Source organism: Chrysemys picta, chromosome 4 (assembly GCF_011386835.1).
Source record: "Chrysemys picta bellii isolate R12L10 chromosome 4, ASM1138683v2, whole genome shotgun sequence".
Lineage (NCBI taxonomy): Eukaryota > Metazoa > Chordata > Testudines > Emydidae > Chrysemys > Chrysemys picta.
In genome coordinates, this window is record NC_088794.1 from 121,095,024 (window position 1) to 121,108,296 (window position 13,273).

General features: G+C 44.1%; 1 long non-coding RNA gene across 1 annotated transcript in view; it reads left to right on the plus strand.

The window, feature by feature from the left end:
• Window positions 1–842: 842 nt before the first annotated feature.
• LOC122174531 (uncharacterized) overlaps window positions 843–13,273 on the plus strand; it is a 115,691-nt gene continuing 103,260 nt past the window's right edge. Inside the window, exon 1 of the long non-coding RNA XR_006176514.2 lies at window positions 843–952. This is a non-coding gene — a long non-coding RNA (uncharacterized LOC122174531). The remainder of the gene's footprint in view (window positions 953–13,273) is intronic.

Sequence of the window (13,273 nt, forward strand, 5' to 3'; positions counted from 1 at the left end):
TGCAGTTTGGTACTATATCCCTCTTCACTTCCTGTGCTAAATAAACTGTTGGGTAATGTGGCTGTGTATTTTAAACAGCTGCTGTGATCCACCCCAGAGATGGAGCATTTCACTGGTGAGTTAAGTAATGGGGGGAAAATTAACTACAAGCATAACCAATTTGTCCTTCCCGAAATGTTTTTAAAATCAGCATCTGGTTTACCGCTAAGGACGAGAGCTCCAAATGCAAAGCACTGCTAGTGAGAAAGTTGTATCACTTTTTTTTCCCCTGGAGATATGAGTCGTCCACTAATTGTTGTTACAAGGTTGTAGAAAGGAGATGATTTGCTGACAATATTTTTGTTAAACAAACAAGCACCAAAATCTTTTATTTTAAAGGCATATAATAATTGCATGGAATGGTCAGAATTGAGGTCCTGAACCGCCCCTTCCCCACCCCAACATCAAAAATGTGCACTGACGGCAGAACAACCCCCACTGCTCCTAGAATGAGAACCTATTTTCCCTAGAATAATGCAACTCCGCTGACTTGTTTTTGATCAGAAATCTTGGAAGATTTAAGGTGGGAAGAATGAGAATACAGCCTGAGCTCCCCCAACATGATTATTGTGAGGTTAGCTGCAGCCTATTTGCCAGACAGCTGCAAGATCACAGGTTCATTGGAAGTTAGATAACATGACTTTACCTTCTGAGGCCCAGGGTTCATATTCTGAAGTGGCTAAGGGTGGGGGGGAGGGCAGGAGTCCTTAAGAAAGTCAGGGTTGGAAATGTTATCTGAGAAATAAATCTGAGTAGCCTAAGCCTAGCTGGTGGTATGCACATCATAAACATTCATATAGTCCGTTCTGCCATTTAAATGGAAAAGAGGGAAAATGTGCTGCAGATGCAGAGTCCAAACAATGGAAATGATTTCTGATGATGAAAAGTGGTGATCCCGCCTAGATCGCTCATTGTAAGTTATTGTCTGTTACTTCTGTGGCACTGCATGTTTTGGCACAAACATAAGAGGATTTACCCACTGGAGTGGCCAGGAGACTCTTAACTTCTGTGACACCAATAAAATTGTGTGGAGAGCACAATAGGTTTCTTCTCCCCATTAGCAATATTTTTTAAAAGCTTACAAATGCTGCAGTTGGAAGCTTTGTCCTTTCTTGATATTGATTTAAACTCTTTCTATTACTGTTTATGGCTGCCTGCTGCTTTACAGCCATGTTACACTCAAAGTATTAGAGCAGTAGAAATGAAAAGCACTCTTCTCAGAACTGTGATGTCCAGTATCTGGTTGAACAAGGTTTGTTTGTTTGTTTGTTTGTTTGTTTATTTATTTATTGTGGTGGAGTCCTATTTTTACATATTAAGGAAAATACTGTATTTGGATCTGGTACTAAGACCGAAGATCCCAGTGAAATAATGCTAGAAGGTTCTGAGTTCAGGCATGGTTAGAATAAGATTCTGTCTGAGTCTCTGTGGTCCTCACACTCTGAAAGGCTCTGTCATGAAATCTCTATTCTCAGCATATTGCTGGTGCTTCCTGTCACAATCCAGAAGTGGAAACCGAACACAGTAGGGCAGAGGCATGAAAATTTCTATGCTGCTTCAAACATCCTGGTGTGTCTGTAGTACTTTCTTTTGTAAATAAGGCGTATGTTATGAGGGTTAGTTTACATTTGACAGAGAGGGACGCATCTTCTTCTCTTGTCTGTAAGAAACCTGTTTGCCAGCTCTGCCTTAATACAGACTTATTGGGAACATATTCCCAGAGTATATACGTACCTCTTTCCATGGTAGTGGTGCATACCTCTCACAGCGATTTAAGAAGATCTGTATGGTATAAGCTTTTGTTCAATACCTTACAAGACACCATTTGGACAAATACAATGAAAACAGTGTATTGGGTGTAGTGAGTTTGTCAGGCCTGATAGAATTTGTTGACACAGAGTAGTGAACCCTTTGCTAGCTGACTGCAATAGGTCTGTGTCACATTTTCACAGCTTATACAAGGTCAAACTGTGGCCTGGCTTTTGTGGCCATGGAGGACAATAAGGAGGCATCTGGTATTTCCTTAGCACCGCAAAACATCAATAGCCAGTGTACAGGGATATGTATGAAGAAAAGTTGCCTTCATGACATCTGTACATTCTTCCCTGCTTGTCTATAAGAGTAAGTGGGAGGTGGGGAGAAGGGTCAGGGCCTTGGCTCCACTTCAACCAGGCACAGACCTGATGCAGGGTAGCTACTGCCCCTGGAGCAACAGGAAACTGGGAGACTAACAAGAGTTTCAGTCTGGCTCCTGGGGCTTGTGGCAAAGTCCTAATTTAGCCCAAAACAATGCAAACTGATCTTTGTAAGCTATGAAAAACAGTTTTGTTTTTTATTTTTTTCTTCCCCAAAGTAGTATTTTTAGGACTTTAAGGCAAGGAGATATATTTGTAATTTTATTTATTTATTTTCTGATGTTGGGGGATATAAATGAATTTTTCAAAATAAGTCTCTTTTAGGTGTGATACTGAAATCCCACAAATTTTGATTTGCAATCAAAGCAGGCTGCTCAACAGCAGAAATTTATGCATCTTATTTATCAGCTCTTGGGGATAATATTCTGCTCCTTGGTATATTAGGAATTTGTTTCTGAACAGAAGTCTGAGATGGAACTCCTGACTCCCGGCCCCTGTTCTAACTAATATTTTATATCGCCTTCCTCTCACATCCACTCCTGAATGCAAACATGCCAAAAGATCAAAAGCCATGGATATTTTTTAAATTAAAATCATGGAGTCCAGGATGCCTATAACAGTCTAGGACTGAAGTCTGGATTCAAGCATAGCCAAAGAAAAATCAAAAGACAGTATTGTGTAACCAGCTGTCTTTTTTGGCCAGTGAGTCTGAGGGTTCAGATCATGTGGCCTGTCTCTATTTTCTTATTTTTACAAAATATTTTACAAAACTATTTCCAAAACAGTGCAACAGAATTTAAGTATAATATGGTTTATGGAAGTAAGGAATTTCCGTGCCCTTTAAAGCAACCAATCTCTGGTGTACAATATTCTGAAGGCTCAACATAAAATAACCAGAGAACTCTTTCTAGTGTAACCCTATCTTCTGAACCCTGTCCCTGCTTGAATCCTACTGAGGGAATCATTTCTCAAGTGTCAGATTTATAGTAGATACTGTGATTATTTTTCCCTCTGGGCAAATAAATTATAATGCATGTTTTTTTCATAAATTAAGGCACATAACAAAATATGTAATCACTCATTAGATAAGTGACTAACAGTTCCTTCAAAGATACTTTAAGAGCTCTGATAAATAATACATGTAAGTAACAAAGTGCATATATTATACATTCTAAAACCTATATTGAGCCAAGTTAATGCTTTTTGATGATTTACATACTAGGTATTTTATTAGTTTGGGAAGGTTTTTTCTTCGATGTTAGCTATATATTTAATAGTTATGGGCAAATATTAAGTTTGGAGGTGCAATTCAGAAAAGCAACCAAGTCCCTGATCCTTGAAAATGCTCCACGTGGCTCCACCTGTCTGGAGCAATTTGAAGGAGATGGGCACAAGTTTGGATGCTTACCCAAAGATTCTCAGAAGGATTTGAACCTTATAGGTCTACCAAAGTTGGGTGTAAATCTCAGAAAAAACAAGCTATTTTATAAGATTTCCAGGATTTATTTAGACAGGGCCAGGGGGAGGCAGAATTAGCATGAGAAGAAGCTTTCTGGAAATATTTCAATTTTGTGGTCTTAGCTGGAAACCAAAGCGCAGAGGTGTATAAAGCTGAGCAACAAGTGGAGGGGCATCATTAACAGAAGTTTTACAGTGCCTCCAAAAAGTTTCAGCTGGGAATGAAATCAAGCGGTAGGGATTCTTGGTTTTATTTTGGGAAAGGGAAAGACTTCCTACAAATGTTCACCTAGCCCTAATATTTTCATGAATATTCCACCAATCATTTTACCTTGGAGTAGGTGGATAATTTACCTTGCATTAATGTTGAAAGAACACTAGGAATTGAAATTTCAGTTAGATCAAAATAGTATTACATAAACAGCACTAAAAGTCTGTGTTAAACTAACATTTGTCTAGAAAATCCAAGTCTAGAATGTTCTCAGTTACACAAGTGTAAATGTAGAGTACTCTGCCTTCACTGCGTGGCCATCTATGTGGATCAAGTGCTCCTAATACCCGGCACAAGTGGTGTGGAGATGCTTTGTTCACTACGCCAGCAGACAGGAATCCTGAAATTCGGTACCTCTAACAGTACAGGATTCGAGGTAGTGGAGGTATGTATCAGCATAAGTTGCTGTGTGGGCTGGATTGCCTGGCTAGAAGATGCTCACAAATAAAGCCACACTGATGCAAAGTTACTTTAACAGTGCTTTTCTCTCACTCCCCAAGTTTTTTACTTTCAGAGAAAATATCATTCAAAGTTTGAGCCTTGACAACTTTTGACCCTTACCAGTAATTCAACTCTTAACATGTCATTTGCTTATGGAGATTAAATGTTTGGCTGTTTCACCTCAGAAACTTGCAAAAAGATGTGGAGGCCCATTACCCTTGCATCTCACCACTACTTTTTTGTTTTTTTGTTTAGGAACAGTCCTTTGTTGATTAAAGGAATGTGTGAGGTGATCTCAAAGGGGTAAGGCACATCTCTCACCTATCACCATAGTAGTTTAGCATCATCCTTTCATTCAATCCCCACTCCTTCAGGTTTATAATAAAGTACAGGTGACATTGACTTGGTGATCATAAACTGAGCACCTAGTAGAGAGTGCTTTGAATCAAAACAATGGTCTAGGCACAATCTGTTTCAATTTATAGACTCCAATTCAGATGAGCTCTTTCAGGGAAATAGCAAGATGTTGAGTGAGCTCAAAATAATAATGGTGAAATTATCTACATATTTATGAGCCCGGTAGAGAAAGTTACTCTCCCTGTTTTATTTTGTCTGTGCAATTCACTGCAGAAAGATTTCTGATTCCTTATGGGAAACTACAGTTCGTGCCAACCACGAAATTGACGGGAAATGTGTATATGTGTGAGCATGTGTCCTCTGAGGTTTACAGTAGTTCCTATTTCTAGGGAAACCATTCCCTTTTTCCATTCATGTTCAGAATTGCTGACTCAGTCAGATGTTGGCTCCAGCAGAGACCATGTGGTAGGGAAAGAAAAAGCTAATAATGAATACACCTAAAAAATGTTAAGGAAAAACTAAAATGAGACCCAGTCAGGAAGCAGCGAAGAGAGATGGAAGATTAAAAATGTTAATGATTATGGAATGATTCAATATTCACAATATTTGCCTGGGACCTTGCTATATTCTAACAATGTAATCTGTAACTAATTAGCTAAATATAAGGGGTTAGATCATCAGCAGGTATAAATCAGCATAGCTTCATGGACTTCAGTGGAGGTCTAGTGATTTATACCAACTCCAGAACTGCTGCTAAGAATCTTAATTTCATTGGGCCTTGTTCTCTCTCAGTAGAAGAGCATCAAATTAAAAATAGAGCACATCAGTTTATTATAGTCAGACTTATGTTGTTATAGACTGAACATATTCTCTTCCTGTGGTGCCATTTTTAATTTCTCTGAGAAGCAGGAAGAGATAAAGTAAATCCAGGGCAACATCTCCTAAAGCACAGTTGATGCACTGCAGGATATGGGCAACTCCCTTTAATAATCAGTAAATTATGATGGGAGAATTGAGCTCCAGGAAAGTAGACTCTGAATTTGAGGCCACAACGGACCATGATGATCTGGTCTGACCTCCTGCACATCTCAGGCCACAGAATCTCACCCATCCAATCCTATAATTGACCCATAACCTCTGGCTGAGTTACTGAAATAATGAAATCATGATTTCAAGATGCAAACTTGGAGACTCCATCATTTATTCTAGTTTAAACCTGCAAGTGACCCAGGTCCCATGCGGCAGAGGAAGGCAGAAAACCTCCAGAGCCTCTGCCAATCTGACCTAGGGGAAAGTTCCTTCCCAATCACAAATATGGTTATCAGTTGGACCCTGAGCATGTCAGCAAGGCAGCCAGACACCTGGGAAAAATTCTCTGTAGTAACTCAGAGCTCTCTCCTTCTAGTGTCCCATCTCTGGCCATTGGGATATTTGCCACTAGCAGTTGCAGATGGGCCACATGTCATTGTAAGCAGTTCCATCATATCATCCCCTCCATAATCTTATCAAACTCAGTCTTGAAGCCAGGAAGGTTATTTGACCCCACTGCACCCCTTCGAAGACTGTTCCAGAACTTCACACCTCTGATGATTAGACACCTTCATCTAATTTTAAGCCTAAACTTGTTGATGGCTGGTTTATATCCATTTGTTCTTGTGCCATCATTGGCGCTTAACTTTAACTCCTCTCCCTCCCTTGTGTATCCTTCTAATGTATTTATAGAGAGCAATCATATCTCTCAGTCTTTGGTTAGACTAAATAAGTCAAGCTCTTTGAGTCCTCTCTCAAATGGTAGGTTTTCCATTCCTCTGATCATCCTAGTAACCCTTCTCTGTGCCAGTTCCAGTTTGAATTAATCTTTCTTAAATATGGGATACCAGAATTGAACACAGTATTCCAGATGAGGTCTCACCAGTGCCTTGTATAATGGTACTAACACTTCCTGGTCTCTACTGGAAATACCTTGCCTGATGTATCCTCAGACTGCATTAGCCTTTTTTTCACAGCCACATCACATGGGCAGCTCATACTCATCCTTTCTCCTCTGTTGCTTCCAACTGATATATCCCCAGTTTATAGTAAAAATTCATGTTGTTAATCCCTAAGTGTATAACCTTGCCCTTTCACTATTAAAGTTCATCGCATTTTAATTACTCCAGTTCTCAGTCATCCAGATCTTCTTGTGTGATATTCTGTTCCACCTCTGTATTGGGAATACCTCCCAACTTTGTGTCATCCGGCAATTTTATAAGCAAGCTCTCATTTTTGTTCAAGGTCATTACAGAAAGTGTTAAATAAGATTTGGTCCCAGGATTGATCCCTAAGGAACTCCATTAGTAATCTCCTTCCAGCCTGACAAGTCACCTTTCAGTATGACCCGCTGTAGCCTTCCCTTTAACCTATTCCTTATACGCCTTTCTATTCTCACATTAATCCCCATCTTCTCTAATTTAACTAATAATTTCCAGTGTAGAACTGTATCAAATGCCTTACTGAAATCCATGACTTGCCCTTGGTGAATCCATGTTGACTGTTCCTGATCACCTTCCTCTCCACCAAGTGCTTCAAAATGGATTCCTTGAGGCGCTGCTCCATGATTTTGCCAGGGACTGAAGTGAGGCTGACTGGTCTGTAGTTCCCTGGAGTCTTTTTTCCCTTTTTTAAATATGGGCACTGTATTTGCCTTTTTCCAATTGTCTGGGACCTCCCCCGATCACCACGAATTTTCAAAGATAATGGCTAATGGTTCTGCAATCACATCAGCCAACTCCCTCAGCACCCTTGGATGCATTAGGTCTTGACCCATGGACTTGTGCGTGTCCAGCTTTTCTAAATCGTCCTTAACCTGTTCTTTCACCACTGAGGGCTGCTCACCTACTCCTCATGCTGTGTTGTCCAGTGCAGTGGTCTGGGAGCTGCCCTGGTTTGTGAAGACCGAGGCAAAAAAAGCATTGAGTACTTCAGCTTTTTACACATCATCTGTCACTATGTTGCCTCCCTGATTCAGTAAGGGTCCCACACTTTCACTGACCTTCTTTTTCTTGTTGCTAACATACCTGTAGAAACCCTTCTTGCTACCCTTCACATCCCTTGCTAGCTGCAACTCCAATTGTGCCTTGGCCTTCCTGATTACACCCCTGCATGCTCTAGCAATATTTTTATACTCCTCCCTAGTCATCTGTCCAAATTTCCACTTCTTGTATGCTTCCTTTTTGAGTTTAAGCTCACTGAAGATTTCTCTGTTAAGCCAAGCTGGTCGCCTGCCATCTTTGATATTTCTGCACTTTGGGATGGCTTGATCCTGCACCCTCAATAAGGCTTCTTTAAAATACAGCCAGCTCTCCTGGACTCCTTACCCCCTCATATTAACCTCCCAGGGGATCCTCCCCATCAGTTCACTAAAGGAGTCTAAGTCTGCTTTTTTGAAGACTAGGGTCCATATTTTGTGACTCTCCTTTCTTTCTTTTTTCAGGATCCTGAACTCAACCATCTCATGGTCACTGCTGCCTAGGTTGCCAGCCACTTCTACTTCCCCTACCAATTCTTCCCTGTTTGTAAGTAGCACATCAAGAGGCGCATGGCCCCTAGTCGGTTCCTCCAACTCTCTCCAAAAACTTCTTGGAGAGAGATTCTTAGATGGAGATTATTTGGTCCTCCTGATTTGGTCCCAGTAAGCAGTTCTGAGTTTCACTTCCACCTCAGATGTAGTAATTTCTACTTCCATATCTTCTTTTCCATTAGCCACCCTGCCACAACACACACACCTCATTATCCTTACTAAAAACTGAGGCAAAGTATTTAAGTGTTTGGACATACCTAGATTATCTCTAATCTCCACTCCCTCTTCAGTTCTTAGTGATCCCACTTCTTTCCTTGTTTTCTTTTTATTTATATGGCTATAGAACTTTTTACTATTAGTTTTTAATTTCTTTTGCACAGTCAATCTTTGCTTGTCTTATGGCAGCTCGGATATTTCCCTTACACCTTCTGACCTCCAGTAGATCCATCCCATATTCCATTCCTTGTAGACCTTTTTCTGATTTCTCTAAATAACCTGTTTTGAGATGTTTGCTCATCCAGTTCGGTCTGCAACCCTTGCCTATGAATGTTTCCTCTTGCTTGGGATCTAGGCTTGATTATAGCTTCTGCAGCTTTGACTTTAAGTAATTTTAAGACTCCTCCACATTCAGATCCTTGAGTTCTTCAGTCCAGCCCATTTCCCTAACTTATTCCCTTAATGTTTTTAAGTTTGCCCTCTTGAAATCAAGGACCTAGTTGCAGACCGGTATTTGTTTATCCTTCCATTTAGTTTAAACTGAATTAGCTCATGGTCACTAAAACCAAGGTGGTCCTCTACAACCAGTTATTTTATGAGGTCCTCATTATCCACCAATACGAAGTCTAAAATGGCATCACCTCTTATTGGTTTGACTATTTTGGTGAAGAAATACATCAGTTATCAGATTCAGGAATATCTCGGTCCTACCATTATTAGTAGCACTTGTCCTCTAATCTATATCTGGGAAATTAAAGTCTCCCATAATCCAGTTACCAGTAGTATTTATTTCATTAAAAATATTAGAGGTCTCCATCCATATTCAAATTGTATCCTGGGGGTCTGTAGAACAGCCCAAACACTGTCCCAGTGGAGCCTGTATTAGCTTTCATCTAAAGTGATTTTGACCCAAACATTCTGTTTTATCCACTCCATAACTTCTAATTTCTGAACATTCTACTTTGTTATTAATATACAATGCTACTCCACCACCTTTACCTTTATTTCTGTCTTTTCTGAACAGTGCATGCCCTTCAATACCTGTAGTCCCATCATGACTACTCTTCCACCATATTTCTGTTATCCCAATAATATCTGGTTTCACTTCCTGCTCCTGTTAACCGGGCTTCTTGAATTGGTGCACAGACTTCTTAGTTGCTTCTGCTTGGCTTCACCCAGATTCCTCACCTGATTAGGTACAGTCATTCTATTGCTATTATTACCTACCTGACTGTTAGTGTCATTGCTACTGGCATTCTTTCCTCCTGATGTCTATTTTGCTACCCTCTGTTTCTTTCTCCATTGTTGTATCCTTTCTTACTTTGTAATTTTGAGCAGGAGGCAACTCAATCAGGTGTGGAGAGGGCATGAGTATCTCTCAAGTCCCCTCCCCCCCCCCAACTCCCTAGTTTAAAGCTCTCTTGATCAGTTGTGCCAATCTCCATCCTAGAAGACTATTTCTTCTCTGCTCAGGTGGAGTCCATCCCATGAGACCAGTCCACTGTCCATGAATGCCTCCCAGTAATAGTGTTCTTCTTCTTCGAGTGATTGTTCATGTGCATTCCAAGCAGGTGTGTGCGTGCCGCGTGCATGCCAGCCGGAAGATTTTACCATAGCAGCGTCCGTAGGGTTGGCTCCGGCGCCCCCTGGAGTGGTGCCTTTATGGCGCTGTATATAGAGGCCAGCCGACCCCCCACCGCCTCAGTTCCTTGTTACCGCCGGTGACGGCTGGCTGGAACTTTTCTTGCTCTTTAGCAATCGTGGCAGTGTTCTATAGTTTTTGTACATAGTTTATTAGTTAGTGGTTAGTGTTAGTGGGGGGGGGGGGGAGGGTTTCCCCAACTTTTCTTTGCCCCACTGGGGCATGCCTGGGTCCCCAGGGTTCAAACTCTGCCAGGACTGCAGGAAGTTTATGCCGAAAAGTGATCCGCACTCTTCGTGCTTACAGTGCCTTGGGGAGGCCCATAAAAGGGACAGGTGTCCTATCTGCAGGGCTTTTCGCCCCAGGACTCTCAAGGATAGAGAGCAGAGACTTAAAGTCCTCCTAATGGAGGTGGCACTCCAGCCACAATCGGATCCCGGACCTTCAGAGCCGGCACCCACCACTTCATCCTCGGTGCACAGTGCCCCGGCACCGGAGATAGGTCGTGAGGCCAAGGCCCCAAAACCCCGGCACCAGAGAGAGTCGGCGCATAAGAAATTGTCTTCGACAAGACGCTGCTCACCTTCGCCGGTGCCGGCTAAAAAGAACAGGTCGCGGACCGAACAATCTCCCCACCGGGACTCTAAAGGTCAGGTGCAGCCCACGATTGTTAGAGGGCAGCCCACACCGCAGACCCATCTCCCGCTCCGGAGAGGGCAAGGTCAAGTCCGGATGGAGGAGGTCCGTCTCCCATCGACGCCTGAGGCATTGGAGGCCGCCACAGACCTCTTGAACCTTGCACTGGTGCGGCGACGCCGGCACTGGAGAGAACCTCCGGCTGCCGCCAGGTCCCAGCATCACTCTAGGGGTAAACCGACGATGCGCTCACCGCACTCTCCACGCAGCGCCACGGTAGCGGCACTGGCGCAAGCACCCCAGCCGGCAACTGTGGGTACCGCTCCTCTGATGTCCGCCTATTCAGACACTTCTGACTCGGAGGCAGACTCCTACCATTCTAACAGATCGAGGAGCAGATCGTCCTCGCGTAGGAGTGCCCAACCGTACCTGCCACGGTGGCATCATCAGCAGGATAATAGACTCCTCCAACAGCTCCTTACTCGAGCGGCCCAGAGCCTCTCAATACAGACGGAACAGATCGAGGTGGACACCGATCCCATAATTGATATCCTGACCCCGTCAGGCCCATCTAGGATAGCCCTACCCCTCATAAAAACCATTGCAGACACAACCCGTACCTTGTGGCAAACTCCAGCCTCATTGGCCCCTACAGCCAAAAAGACTGAGAGGCGGTATTTTGTCCCAACCAAGGGCTATGAACATCTTTACACGCACCCCCCACCGGACTCCCTAGTGGTGGATGCGGCCAACCAGAGGGAGCAACAAGGTTTTCAGGGATCCACTCCTAAAAATAGAGAGGCTAAAAAGTTGGACCTGTTCGGACGCAAGGTCTATTCAACGGGGGGCCTACAGTTGCGTATTGCCAATCAGCAGGCCATAGTGAGCCGCTATGGACACAACATGTGTTCGGCTTTGTCTAGGTTTGCAGACCTCCTCCCACAGGATTCACGAACCGAGTTCTCGGCCCTTGTCGAGGAGGGCAGATTAATTACTTGAGCTTCCCTTCAGGCAGCCTTGGACGCAGCTGTTTCGGCCTCGCGCACGCTGGCTACTGGTCTGGTCATGAGGCACGGAGCCTGGCTTCAAGTTTCCGGCCTTCCTCATGAAATTCAACGGACTATACAGGACTTACCCTTTGAAGGGCCCACGCTTTTCTCAGAAAAGACAGACTGCTCCATAGCCTAAAGGACTCGCGGACCACCCTCCGTTCTTTAGGCCTACACACCCCTGTTACTCAGCATAGGCAGTTTAGGCCGCCACAGGCCCAGCGTCTGTATCAACCTCTAAATCGAGGTGATGCCATGCGCAGAAGACCGCAGACTGGCAGGAGGAGGCAACAACAGCAGCCTTTCGGCCAGTCTTCTACCCAACCAAGGCCTCCGCAGGGGCCTAGACCACCATTTTGAGGGTTCGGTCGAGGACAGCCTACCGGACAGATCTCTGGATCCTCCCAACCTTACCTTTTCATCACGTCTGTCCCCCTTCTATCGTGCGTGGGCCCGGATCATGTCAGACGCTTGGGTGCTTTGCACGGTAGAGGAGGGATATTCTATCCAGTTTTCCTCCCTTCCGCCCCACCAGCCCCCCTCCCCATCCCTCTTCAGGGACCCCTCTCACGAGCAACTTCTTCTTCAAGAAGTTCAGTCCCTCCTTACAGCAGGGGCAGTGGAGGAGGTGCCTCGAGAACTACAGGGCAAGGGCTTCTATTCTCAATATTTCCTAATACTGAAAGTGAAAGGGGGCCTCAGACCTATTCTGGACTTGCGGCGTCTCAACAAGTTTGTCAAGAAGCTCAAGTTCCGCATGGTCTCCCTGTCCTCCATCATTCCTTCCCTGGGTTCAGGAGACTGGTATGCTGCCCTTGACTTAAAGGATGCATACTTCCATATCGCGATTAATCCCTCACCACAGGCATTATCTCGGGTTTCTCGTCAGCAACATGCATCTACAGTTCACGGTTCTACCCTTCGGTCTATCAGCAGCCCCAAGGGTCTTCACGAAGTGCATGGCAGTCGTGGCAGCCTTCCTCCACAGGCAAGGGATCCAGGTATTCCCTTACCTGGACGATTGGCTCATCAAGGGCAGGACCAAGGCTCTCGTGGAGGCTCAGGTGGTCTTCATCAGGCACACCTTCAGCTCCCTCTGCCTCTTACTCAACGAGGCCAAGTCCACTCTTTCTCCAACACAAAGAATTGAATTCATAGGAGTACTTATGCTCTGGCTTGTGTCAAGTCCAGATCTCCTAGAGGCCAGATTCCGAACTTTGTCCAACATCATTCTCGGCCTCCAAGCTTACCCTACCACCACAGTAAGACGCTGCCTCAAATTACTAGGGCACATGGCAGCATGTACCTATGTCATCAGACACACCAGGCTCACACTCCGCCCTCTCCAATCTTGGTTGGCAGGGGTTTATCGGCCAGTCAGGGACTCCCTAGACTCAGTGCTGACATTATCTCGTCCGGTGTTGGACTCCCTCCAATGGTGGCTCAACCCACGGGTGGTCTGCGCGGGGG